This window comes from Ambystoma mexicanum, chromosome 6p (genome assembly GCF_040938575.1).
Source record: "Ambystoma mexicanum isolate Mex_15411 chromosome 6p, UKY_AmexF1_1, whole genome shotgun sequence".
Classification (NCBI taxonomy): Eukaryota; Metazoa; Chordata; class Amphibia; order Caudata; family Ambystomatidae; genus Ambystoma; species Ambystoma mexicanum.
Genome location: NC_090935.1, coordinates 1,306,782,802 through 1,306,797,180, shown reverse-complemented (window position 1 = coordinate 1,306,797,180; position 14,379 = coordinate 1,306,782,802).

The window sequence follows — 14,379 nt, the reverse complement described above, 5'->3', positions numbered from 1 at the left end:
GTCCGATACGTGAACAAGCTCGGAGGTAAATCCTCCAGGATGCTAGCAGAACTAGCCAAAGACTTTTGGCATCACTGTTTGGATCAATAGATATCTGTGTCAGCAGAGTATTTACCAGGCACCCAGAATACGGTAGCGGATAGGAATTTACGATATCTGGTAGACTCCAGCGATTGGAGACTGCTTCCGAGCATATTCGAGCGCATCCATCAGCTGTGGGGACCTTTGGACCTCGATCTATTCACCTCAAGGCTCAACACTCAGCTCCCCATGTTCTGCAGCTGGAGGATGGATCCAGAGGCGATAGGGGTGGACGCATTCTTGCAACAGTGGTCAGGAGCCCTTCACTACGCTTTTCCCCCATTCATCATTTTGACAAGGACAGTGGTGAAAGTGAGGAGGGAGCAAGCAGAGCTAGTGCTCATTGTCCCATTGTGGAAGTCCCAACCATAGTTTCCAGTAGTGATGGAACTTTCTACGGATTTTCCGAGAGTGATTCCTCACAGGCTGGACATGCTGCTGAGCCCCGAGGGCCAATTCCACCCGCTCGTAGCGGGAGAGTCGCTCACCCTGATAGCATGCCAGGTTTCAGGCAACGTTGGGAGCTGCCAGGAATTTCGCAGCTCACTGCAGATTGCATCAGAAAATCATGGGCGCCTTCCACCATTAGGAGCTATCGTGCCGCTTGGGAGCAGTGAGAAGCGTACTGTACAACCATCACTGTTCATCCCATTTCGGCGTCTCTAGTGCATGTGCTAAACTTCTTAGCCCGGAAGTTTGAAGATGGGGGTGCCTACAGGACAATAGGAGTTTACAGGTCCGCGATCTCAGCAGGGCATGACAGGCTTGACGGTCATCCGATAGGAGAGCACCCAGCCGCATTCCGACTGTTAAAAGGTATGAAGTTGAGGAAGCCACCCGAGCCCAAGTACTCAGTTCTATGGGATGTCCGTAAAGTTTTTCGGTTACTTTCGGATTGGCCGGAAAACAAAGATCTCTCAAGATCTCAGCTATCAGGCAAACTGGCTATGCTTTTATGTCTCATAGCATGTAGGAGAGTATCGGATGTCAAAGCTTTAGAGATAGATCGTAAGATTTTTTTATCCTGAAGGGGTAGCATTCAATATAGCTAATCGAACGAAATCAGATTCAACAGTCATCTCTTATCCATACTTCCCAAACAACGCTAAGTTATGTATATGAGGTAGCAACAGCAGCGCTATGGCCCACAGGAATGACGTAACTTTTAATTGCGCGTAGGAAACCCTTCCATGCAGTAGCGACAGCCACCATAGCGAGATGGGTGAAAGAGGTGATGCAGTGGGCAGGAATAGATTTGTCTCAGTTTGGCGTGCATTCAGCAAGAGGGGCACTGGCTTCCAGCGCGTTTGCAGCAGGCGTGCCTCTGTAGGATATTATGAGAGCGGCTGACTGGTTCAATGAATGTACTTTTAAGACTTTTTATTTTAAACCTGTCTCTCAAATTGCAAACAGGGTATAGGATAGCTTAGAACAGCATAATGCTCGCCTCCATCTTGTCATAAAATCAAGATTGTCCAGGCTTACAGCTCAGGCAGTCTTGATTCTATTAAAGACAAGGAGGCGAGAATTATATCCCACCCTTTCAGACGAACTAGACTCATGAATTGTATTATAACCTTGTGTCAAGTAAGAACCCACCCTCATGATCACGCCTCTATCTATTGCAGGAGAAGAACAGAAGGCGTCTTGAATCAGTCACGGAGCCTAAGAGGTAGGAGTTGTTCGTTTGAGACCGCAAGGGGACAGAGCTCAGCGAAGTTCAAGCAGAATCTCACAGTTAAGGTTTCGGTTCTGATGGTTGGATAAAGTTTCTCCAATTAAGTTCCTCAGACACAGGATACAGGCGAAAGAAAGAGGAGTAGAGAGGGGGGCAAGGACATTTTATAAGGGCAGCTTAGCCCGGATTGGACAAAGGAGGTGATATAAGGACTACGGAGGACCCAGGGGACTATGGGTAGTGGTAGTCCAGAGTCTTTTGTTTTCAAGAGTGGACAGATCATGGACATGTTATCATGTTTGCTGCAAGTTGATGTTGTTTTCTCTTCCAGGAGTCGCTGGAAGAACAAAAGTTGTAAGGTTTATACAAAAAAAAAGTTTTTTCTTTGAATTGCTGTGGGAAACAGTAATAAAGAAATAAAGCATAATGCTCACCTCCTTGTCTTTAATAGAATCAAGACTGCCTGAGCTGTAAGCCTGGACAATCTTCATTATACCACCCAATGGAACACCAACAGTAAATAGATAGCAAGGAGCTGGTTAGGGATAATATAACACCACTATCGAACTAGGGGACAATGCTCACCGAACCTGGGGTACTTAGACGATTTAATCTGCTGGAGCCAGCCACGGTATCACCACAGAAACTAGACAATCAGTAAACCAAGAGAAAGAATATACCAACCCAGTATGACAACCTAATACATAAACTAAACTACAGGGATTATGGGACATACAACCCACTAACCAAAACCTCAAATTCCTGCATACTTCATTCACACAAAAACCCACACAACCACCTCTCTCACAGCAAACCGCACAGACTTCACCACACTGCAACAACAAACAATCAACACATAGATCGCAACAACAGCACGCGAGGACCCGCTTTGATCCTATATGCACACCCAAGCTCAGCGCATGGTGAAAACCGAACTGAAGCTGCCAACATTACACCACCTCTCACTTGCCTACGCCCTCTTCACCCACTAACCCACCCCCCACCTTTTTCTTTACAGATCCGCCTGAGCGCCTGGAGACCAACTCTGTTGGTGACAGTGCGCTATATAAATACCTTTAACATTAACATTAACATTTTAATCAGAGCTAGTACATGTCCAGGAAACTACCCATATCTTCTAAAATAAATACCATTTTTTTCTTACGGTGATAAAACAATCGTTCCATATCAGCCAATTTAAAAATTTCGTCCATCCAAACATTCACTTCTGGAGACAATCTCTATTTCCAGCCTCTTAATATCAGTTTTGGGGATAACTGTAAAAGGGGTATTTTTATTCTGAAAGCACATACAAAGCACAGGTTTGCTGCCTAAACCTATGACGTCTTCGTAGACATTTAAAAAGTCAAACAAAAAAGTTTTAAACTATCACCCTTGTTTTCTTTTCATGTGCTCTTATTGACACACAAAAGTACTTCTTTTGTGTGTAGAATGTCACATTTTCCTCACATCATATAGGCAAAATGCCATTGTCAACAATGGAAAACAACCAGGTTAAGTTTCAATTGCGCCCAAGGGGTTGGGGGGGGGGGCTAGCCAATCAGGGAGCTCAAAACGCAGGCTGTATTCTCTAGTAGAGGCCTGTTATGAGCTCCACCACTGCTGCGCGTCACTCGCCCTGTGCCTCCTCCATTGCTCCCTCACGCCTCCTCCCCCAGCCTCATCCCGCCTTTAGCACCCATGAGTAACCACCAGGGTGCTAAAGACGAAGTAAAAATATATATTGTTTAATGAAACACCTTTCCACAGCATTTAGAGCATCGGGAACAGGAGTTAGCTTCAGTGTTGACTCGTAATCAACACTGAAAACTATCGCCGTCGTATTCTCGGGCGAGTCAGGCCCTAAAATTGGGAACGGGCCATAGGGTTGGCCTGCACCCACGTGTTATATCGCCTCAAAACGTTATTTTTATTTGGAGTCGTTAAGTCTTGAAACTACATCTACAAAACCTAGAGGCAACTCTTTTTACCTGTCCCGCAGAATTTTTTTCTGGTATTTGTAGTCCTCAAGATGGGGGGAAATAACACTACAGTCATACTGTTTTTCCTTAACATATTTCGGATTGACATATATGTTCAAGTACTTTATTATAATTTGGGCACTTTTCAAGCTAGGTTATTGTTGTTAACCAAGCATGGGGGTGATGAGGGTAAAGGATGAGTGGCAAGTGATTCATGATGATGTGCTAGAGGAAGGTGATTCATGATGATTTGCTAGGGGAAGGTGATTCATGATGATGCACTAGGTCAAGGTGGTTAATGATGATTTGCTAGGGGAAGGTGGTTCATGATTTGCTAGGGGAAGGTGATTCATGATGATGCGCTAGGGGAAGGTGGTTCATGATGATTTGCTAGGGGAAAGTGATTCATGATGATGCGCTAGGGGAAGGTGGTTCATGATGATTTGCTAGGAGAAGGTGATTCATGATGATGCGCTAGGGGAAGTTGATTCATGATGATGTGCTCAAGGTGATTCAAGAAGATTTGCTAGGGGAAGGTGATTCATGATGATTTGCTAGGGGTGGGAAAAGAGAGGAGATTGCTGTCCTGGAGAATTCGTTTTCCTTGGCCAGGGCCTTGTGCTGATTTTGTTATCATTTGAAGACGTGCAGCATTTTTTACTCTCACTACCTCAAGACCTTCCCGTACCTAACTCTGCTTTCATTAAACTGTAAGGCAACCCTGCAGTAGCGGCACTTTGCCCTGTCTGACCCAGGCCCAGTACCTGTCCTGAGGTCCTTGCGTCCACAACAGGAGACTTTCTTTAGGTATGTAGCTCACCGTATGTTTAAAAAAAAAAGCATTGCTAGAAGATTAATTTCTTTTGACAGTCAAAATAATCCCCATATGTACTTTGGGAATTAAAAGCATTTTGTTAGTTTTGGACAATATGGCCAAATATGTACACCCAATAAGAAAGCAACAATGAACCTGCTAAAAAAGCAACACTTTACTTCAATTCGAAAAAAAGATTATAATTTCTTTGTGCTGCCTTCCACAGTCAGATGGTGTTTTCAATCAAAAGTTCCAAAAACATCTGCTGCAAACAATATTTCTTACAAGTACAGCTGTGAAGAAATGTGTTCAAGTGCCTGAGTTGCAGATTGGTCTCAATCAAGGCTTCCCCAGTTAACCAAAGCGTGTGCTCGCGGGCACATTTTTTTAACATCTCAATGAACATTTTCTGCCAACATTAGAACTCCCTAGAACTGATTCAGCTCCCACTGTCCAGTACCCCTGACTCATGATATCGCCACATGTTCAATAGTAATAGTGACCATTCATGTTTTAATTCTTTAAATGCAACTTTTCTGTGATATCGTATTCTGTGATATCACTCTATATGCAAGCTAGGGCGCCCCACGCATATTTTGCCACACAGGGCCCTGCAAATCTTAGGTCCAGCGCTGCACTTAATTACAGAAGAGTTTCGGTGAAAAGTTGATTTTAAGGTTGAATGCAGTTGCATCACTACCACAATCCTTTGCTGATGTCATCAATGTGAACAGAGGGATGTGACATCCCTTACAGGGCTACGGATGTACCTCGTAATTTGCACAACAATGTTACGCTTATTTAGATTGCAAGGCAGTTGGAGCAAACAGCATGGGAAACCAAAATAACAATAGCGCAGCACATGGCAGCACCAACTTCCTTCTATGGGGGGAGTCTTCTCTTCACGTTCCAGCATTTGTTGCAGCCCCTTTAGGCCAGGAGGATGATATAGCCGCTTCGTGTGCAGTGTCAAAGCATCAACACTGTGGATCTCTTTTTCAGCTCCTTCCTACAACGTAAGGAACCCCCTGCAGGGTTGCTGCATCATTTAGAAACCAAATGTTGCGTTCTAGTTGGCCTCCCATTACTGGAGTCCCCCACATGCCAAAACTCTGCACACAGATTTAATGAACACACAGAGAAAAGGGAATCTCTAACCATCTCTATTTCCCTCTACATCCGTCTGTCCCGGGCTCTACTAGCCCCTCCTCTTCCTCCTTTCCTCCCCTTGTACTTGCCTTCCTCCTCTTCCCTTAAGTTGTTTCTCTCCTTAAGGTTGGCTGGGCGGATCTCTTGTCACAACAAACCCCCCCCCCCCCCCCTTGCTTTTGTTCATCACCTTTGTAGGGGTTGACCTTTCTTCTCCTGCGTTCTGGAGGCTATTGTGGTCTTCTCCTTGGCCTCGTTCCCTTTCGCTGTTTTCCGCTCCCGCACTCATGCCAGGACCTGTGTGCCCTCCTGGCAAACTTGTCCCGGGAGAGATCTTCCTTGCACTCTGTTGCTCGCTCCTGTTCCACAGCCTTCTTCCTCGTTTGCATTGTCCCCTCTGGCATCACTGGTGGCCTTTAAGCCTGGGCGTCCCTTCCTTTAACCCAGCCGCCGCTGGCATTTGTTGTTGCTGATCTCCTTCTCTCTCCGTCTTTGGGGGGCAATGTCAGAGCATCGTTCTTTGGGGCTACGTTTGGTCCATTCAAGCTCTTTGCCCTGTGCCCCATGCCTTTGGCAACCTGCTGAGCAGCCCTGCTCTCGTGTTTCTATTTTCTGGTTTCCTTGTCCTTTGTGCTGATGGGCTTGCCGTTTGGGTGCTGCTTTTGTAGAAGCTGGGAGAAAGTTTTGTTAGCCGCCCCCCATCCCCCAGTACTCGCCCCCCGTTCCCCAGTACACATGCTGTGTAGTCAGAGGGTTGTAGTCGTACTGGAGGCATGTGTTATGGTATCACCCCGTATTCTGATCATAGTGACAATTCGGGGTGTCATTGTAGTCATAGATTGAGCTGTCAGGGACTGCCCTTTTGTCACCTGGAGTCATGGCAGTCAGCGGGGAGGCAGCACTTGTGCTGGTGCAGGCCTGATGCGTGCTGCTTGCCTGGTTGCGTGGTCGAGGCTTCTGGCAGCCCTCCATTGCTGTGGTGACTGTTGATTACTCCAGTAGCCTTGCCTGCACCCCTTTTAGACCAATGATGTTGTTGATTCACCTGCCTGTGCTGCACATGATCTTCTTGGTAACTAGGTCCTGCTCTTGCCTCTTGCTCCTGCTGGCGGGCCAGCTGATCAGCGGCAGTTACTGTGATGACTACAGAGGATGCTGTGGCCCGGTTTCCCACTGGGAGGGCTAGGTGTTTGCCTGCACTTTTCCTGCTGTCAACTGTGCGTATTGTGTCTGCTGTTTTGAGCAATGGGTGCACCCTCCTCCCCTTCTGCAGTCCTTGAGGGGCCTCCCACATTGAAGCATGCTGCTTCCATGCCATTCCCATATTCTGTTGTGATTGCTTGTCCTTGGTGGGTAGAGTGTTACCTCTGGTGGGGGGGTGCATGTTGAGAAACTGCAGTCGTAATGTGTTCTGCTCTTGTGTGGCTGCTATGTTCCCCAGTGTGATGGTCTTGTGACATTCTTTTGACAGCATTAGTTTGTGCTTACCGGAGGGGTGGTCTTGGTCAAGGTCAGATTTAGGAGTGCCACCTCTACAGTCCAGCCTTCTACCAAAGATGTATGGGGGACACTTGTTGTCCAGCCCTTCTTCCCCTATTGGCTTGAGTGTGCCGGTGTGTATGGTGATGTGCTTCTCTTGACTTTCAGGTTTGTTCTGATGGGCTTCCATTTTTGTCTTGGACCTTGTCGCTTCAACATCCCTCTGTAATGATGATACTTGGGCAGGGGGTGGAGGACCCCGGTTTAGGTGTGGTACCTCCTCGTCCTTGCCTCCCTCCTCTTCCCCTAAGGTGGTTCTTTCCTTAAGGTGGGCTAGGCGGATCTCATGTCACAACACCAAAGTTCTGACACTGCCTCAATACCTGGTGAGTGGTGGCAGGGGGAAATTACATTTTGGTTTGTGGGTGGCAGTGGAACTCTGGAAGACACGACACGACCAGGGATTCTGACACTCCACTGATTACCTTCCTCTTCCCAACAGGCAAAAACCATGCCACAGAACCCAGCATGACCTTGTGTTTTTATAAACAACCAAGACGGCTTTGAAGCAGCATTGCTGCAGTTGATGTGTTGCAAGCCTTCCAAATGCACAGGATAGGGTCCAGGAAACATGGGTTGGGCAGTGGGTGCTGCCATTTGATAGAAGATAACCCAGGTTTCCTGAAAAAGCAGTTAATCCAGAGCGGATGGGCTTTATGGGCCATTTAGGGACCTGAAGTGGGGAGCTCAATTACTATTCTAATAAGGAAACCACAATTAAAATTTAGAGCCACCACACATTTAAGGAGTTCGTTTGGCTAGGGGTGCTAAACAAACAGATAGACAAGGCTGATCAGTGACAGGGGCCACGCGGTAAGCTATCCAAGGGGGGCCCACGTATCATCACTGGCACTGGCAACATTCTAGTTAGACTCCCCCCCACCTCACCAAAAACTTAGTTTCAGAACACTGAAACCCTGAGAGGGCCGCTGCCAGGGTCTGTGGATTTTGCAGTTCTAAATTTCCAAAATGTTCAAGCTTTCTAGATGCACACCTACCAGTTACAATTATTTGCGACAACCTTAGACGTAAGAATGGCAGAGTCTCCCGTGCCAGGATTTGACACTGACCACTCATACAACACGATAGTTGTGTTCCCCTTGCCTTGATCTGTGTAAGAAGTCAGACAAGGCAACGTTTTGAACAAGGGTTCTACAAATCTGAGCTGGTGCCACCACACTTATGCAGAGTCCATCACGCAGCCGCACAATTTTTTCCATTGCAGACTGACCATGATACCATTGCAAATCTATGGGGACATATTTGGAAACGTTTAGGTGTATGAAAGTGGAACAGTGTTTTACCCATGGCAGTTACATTAGGCCAATTAATCTAGTCGATTCCAATTGAGACAGAGTTCTTAATACTGTCTCAATCTGATCAAGAACACCATATTCAAGGTTGCCACACTTGCAAAGGATAGCAATGGTCAATCCCTGTTCTACGGTATCCGGTAATATTTTCCCCATATATATGGTCGCCATACATAATGTCACCGGGAAAAGGATGTGGCGACATTATATTTGCTGACCATATATATGGGGCAAGGGGGGCGGGGCTGCGCCGTGTGTACCCCTTATGTTCAATGTAATAATGCCCCTGCAAAACACGACCATTTTTTGGCGACATTTTTGCCAGGCGACATTTTTGCAGGGAAATTATTACATGGAACCTGTTCTACACCTCATTATATTGGGTCACCCTGCCAAGTTTATCACAGAATGGGCATGCTACGTTCACAACATAAGGATGGTTTAAAAGTATATCTGGGGGAAAAGTGGGGGAACTTCCCTGGGTCTACCTGAGTACAGAACCCATCATTCCTTAAATACCAATTGTATCTAGACTGTCACAACAAAGTATGGTTGCTAACTCACCATAACACAAAAATAAGACTTCGATCCGAATCCTCCCAGCATGTGGCAAAAACACCCACTTTCCATATTGCTCCTTCCCCACCCCTCCACAGACTACGGCCACTAGAAGCTATGCTTCAGAAAAACCATGGCGCACCAACTAAATTGAGTTAAGTCCAGTGCTACACTACTTCTGCTGCACACTCGACATTAATTGTGCATACCTGGGCATCCCCACAGATCGCAACATACCAGACACTACTTCGACCAATATATGTTCTTATCAGTGCCACAGTGAGCACCTTTGCCTGGCATGACATCAAGTAATGTGTCCTGGTTAGGTGCAAAGGAATATCACAAGACTTGTCGGTCACCATACCCTTCATTGAAAAGGAAGTGCTTTACTCCAAAGTCGTTTTACTTCCAACGTCAAAAAAAGGAAAGCAACACACATACAATGATAGAGTGATTCCTGTGTGAATGTGTATGTGTGTTTGTTTTGGTCCGTTGAGCTGATTTTGGCAAGTGGGGATAGAGGGGGCAAGGAGGGTTGTACAATACCTTTGTTGCACAATCCCCCTACCCACCTGCCAATATCAGCTCTCCTCTGAGGCGCTGTGGAGCCATGGGGACAGGGATGGTATCTTTTTACTGGACATCTACCATAGATGCCCAGTAAAAAATATCATGCCTGCACCCTGGGCCCCCCAGTGCCAACTGCAAACTGTTTGGCTTTTTACACATTTTTTTTAAAGTATGCTCTAAAATGAACGCTGCATTTTAACCCATTATTTTAACAAAATTCACGGACTCCCTCGCTGCGCTCGGTTGCTATGGCATATCTGGTGGAAATATTTATGCCCCTCCACTTAAAATTTTTTCCAGGCACCGCTAGTCCTGGGACTGTGCTGGGAGCAAGGTGGGGGAGCCCTGGGACTGTGATGGGAGCAGGATGGGCGGGAGCCATGAAATAGTGGTGGGAGCAGCGTTGTGGTGGGGTGGGGAGAGCACATGACTGGACTAGGAGTGGAATGAGGGAGTTCAGACACTATGATGGGAGCAGGTGGAGGAGCCCAGAGACTATACTGAGAGTACAGTGCAGTGACAGCACAAATAGTTCACAGCCATTTGAATTTACTGTCCATTTGGCATCTTTGGGGGGCCCAGCCTGCCCATATTTTGATCGGGAGGCCCAGGCCTAAAATGTTTGAAGACCACTGCTCTAGACAAACCCTTGTTTTGTTACACTAGGCCACAGATTTGTGTGGCTGTATAACAGTTTGAGCGTGTAAAGGTTTATCAAGAAGCCACCATCAACACAGGGGGTCCCTTCCCTCCCCACTCAAGTGGTTATTCAACAAACTGTTTAACAGATTCTTTTTTAGCCCTATCTCTGACACATATCATGCTCCTTGGATCCCTCTCCCCTGAGCTAACAATGAGCCAAGAACCAGGCCGGTGTACAGGAAATATATACTGATATTTATTTAAATTAAAAGTAATAGAAATTATCACACAAATATCAAAAACACCACTTTATCCGTGGCACAACACAATCAATTTCTCTCAGCATAGATAAATCACAAAAGTGAGTTAAAAAGAACACAATAACAATTTTACACTTTCTGCCAGTTTCACTTTACAAAATAATTACACTGATCAATGACAAAGGCTCTTATGTACTTTTGTGCAATTTTGATTTTCCTGCAGGCTTAAAAGGCTAGTAGTAGGATTTCATGATTGGTTCAAATACATATGGCAATTATGATTTTGCCCACACTTTTGGTTTCAAATAAACACAGGGTGATTTATCGCTTTGTTTTTCAGACCCCCCTTGCTTTGGTCTATATTGGGGAGTCAGAAAAATGTGAATGCTTTGGGGAATTTTGGATTTCAGCCCCCCCCCCCCACCCTTACTGAAAGGCCTCTGTTGGGGAAGCTGGATAAAAAGGTTGAACTAATTTAAGAACAAAGACACCCAAGTTTTCAGCACACACTGGGAAGTGAGCTTTGTTAATTTCGAATTTTAACAAAATTCACCCGTAGTGTTCTGCCAAATGAGGAATTAATTAAATTCATATTTTCGGTTACATAGACTAAGGATCTACACAGTTTTGCACCCTCCACCCACTATAAAGGGAAAGGTTTCAAGGCAAGAAGACTCCCCCCACCTTTTGGTTTTCCAGGGCTTAGTTCTACTTACATAGCAAGCCTCTGTTTAAGGTTCAGGAACACCAGTGGCTTCTCAGGACACTCTGCAAAGATAGGGTAGGGGTCTGGTCACTCCATTCTCAAAGACAAACTCCCGCTCTCCACCACAGGACCTAGTAGGCTTTGAGGCCTTCCTAGAAATAGACAGCTCCACCCAGGTGCACTCGCAGCAATCTCCTCTAGTTTATCCTTACAGCTGTCAGAATGGTAAGTTTCAGCAGCCTTCCTGATGGTCTGTCTCTTCTCTCTGTCCTTCCTCCTGTCTTTCTCCTTTTTCTGTCTCCGTGGTGTTTGTGTGTCTGTCCCCTGTCCTAGTGCAGTCCCCCGTATATAGCAGAAATTACATCACCAATTTTACAATCTTGGTGAAGTACCCTGCAATAATCCCTGCCACTAGGAATGGACATTTACCCTCTCTCTCCTTCCAACCCCGCCTGCAAGTCTGGATTGGTTTAAGGGACTGGAGCAACATATGGCAATTGCTATTTGCCCCTTTATTCTCCTTTCAACATTTGGACAAAGACTAGTTATGTATCACAACTTCATAACTTTACTAGCAACTGCCAGACTAAACATATTTTCTGTTTTAGCTGATAATGTAGAATTAGATAAACTGACCACCAATTCTGTACGATGTAGCATGGCCATGTGGCACATTTCTGCCGTTTCCATAAAAAGTACAGCAGTTATGAATATGTAAGTTATTAAGCATATACCTAATTTCATTTTCCACCCATTCACCAACTCTCACATTTGGGACATGTACAGTTCAGCCAGAAACCTAGTCTAACTGGCCATTACAGTTCCCAGAGTACTTTGAAATTATTTGTGAATGTTCATGTGGGACAAATGCAGTTCTGCTTTCAGGCCATTTGTTTCCACTGGGTCAACCTGTACCCAGAGTTTTTTTTTATCAGTGTCCTTTGTGCTGGAAGCTTGCTTTTTGAAGTTGCAGCCCCCAGTCTTCACACCTTTTAGTCATGCTCCAGCCAAGGATGACTTCCCTTAAAGCCCCTGCTTTCAGAGCCAGCAAGTCTGGAGAATACTGGGCTTTCAACACCTTCAGCCGCACATTTTATTGTGGGGGGGGGCTTATTAGATGGGAGTTGTGACATCCAGGCTGGAAGTGGGAGTTTTCCTTTGTGAAGTCTTGACTACAGCCAGAAACAGGTTTTCCATGAAGACAAAGTGGCTCTTCAAATGTCACTGTAGTTTTGTAGGTGAAACCTAATATACATTGATTGTGTCAATCCACACATCATGTTTTGTTTCCCTAACATTGTTTTGTGAGCAGTGATGTTTCTTTCAGTTTTATTTTTTGCAAACCGTTGTTATTTGCACACACATGTGCAGGCCGTTTTTGTTTTCAATGTTTAAAAATCCTGTTTTCCATGTGACAGGGATCTTTGATTCCTCCTTCTTTTGTACATTTAATGCTGCTTGTCCATTGGTAATGACAGATAGGCCCCTTTCCACATGGCTCTTTAACTTTACTTGAAAAACAAAAAACAAAAGCCAGGCCGTTTTTGTTTCTGTGTTTAAAATGCCTGCCATTCACGTGAAAAGGACTTCTGTTTGGGGCCTTTAAATGCACCCCACAAGCGATAGTCAATGAAGCAAAAAAAAAAAAAGAAACACAACAGTTGTAGACAGATAATGAAAAAGTGTCTCAAACGCATAATGTGCTATACAAAAGAGCCCAAAATAACTTACAAAACGTCCACTGGGAAACTTTAAAGTCCATACTATAATGCAACAAAAGCAATGGTTGTGGTAAATGAATCATTTAGTCTTTCATTCTGACCAAAGGTATGTTGGCATGATATGCAAAGCTTCAATTAAACCATGAGCCAACGTACGTGGCTTGCAGTTTAATTTCAAAGTTTAGTGTTCAGTGCCACACTCTTGTACAGTTCAGCTTCTACATGATTCATCCTTGTTCAGTCTCAGCAGATGGAGACCCACCCATATGCAAGTAAAACGGTCCTACCAACCATTTCAGTGGCGTGTTGTTAACAACGTAGTCAACCATACTGTCGAGAGCACACTTCATTTTGTCCGATTGTCCTTTAGTGGTTGAAAGTACATTGTCAGACGTCCCTCTAATAGAGGAAGCCAAGTGGAAGGTCTGGTACACTTCTCCAGCCATTGCGCTTATGTGGTATGCCTGCGCCTGGATGTTGTGTGGTAGGCTGTGCATACTAGACACCAGTGTGCTACAGGTGGCATGAAGATGCTTGGTCAGGCTGTGAGCAATGGCTAAGGTGCAGGACTCCACATCCTATATCTTTATATATAAAGCTGAATGTATGTATGTGTGTGTATGTTTGTCCGGCTATACAAATCCACACCGTTGAACTCACATCTACCAAATTTTGCATGGATTCCTCTTTTGTCTGGGGCAAGATCGTAGTCTATGTTTGGATGCAAAAAATCTTATATGTAAAAACATTTTTGGATATGTGTGTGTGTATGTTTGTCCGGCTATACAAGTCCCCACTTTTGGACCCACTGCTACCAAATTTTGCATGGATTCCTCATTTGCCTTGGGCAAGATTGTAGTCTATGTTTGGATGCAAAAAATGTACTCCGTAGACACCTCATTTATTGATGCTCACCCCGATTCACTACAATAGGTACTAGAAGGTGGCCAAATTTGGAAAAGTTTCTGAAGCTAAATGTTTGATATCTTGGTTATTCCTTTACAATGTATTACTACTGCATACAGTTTGAAACTGTTTATCAAAGCATTTTGAAAGGGAATTAAAAAAAAGAATAACATTTCTTTTATCACGCCACTCCAAATATGGGAAATGGCAGAGTTACAGAAGAGAGCACAATCAATCAATCTTTCTTGGACATTTTCTTAAATGTGCTGAAGCCATTAAGCGACTGAAACATGCCGCACAAAAAACGAACATCAGTTGGAAAAGCTCCATCTGATACAAAGCGAACATCAGTATCAAGAGCTTTTGAAACACAACAAAAAGCAGCACAACTTGCCGACCAGAATGTCAAGAACAACTTTCTCCAGGGCAAATGAGATGCCAGTGCAAACTGAAACAAGAC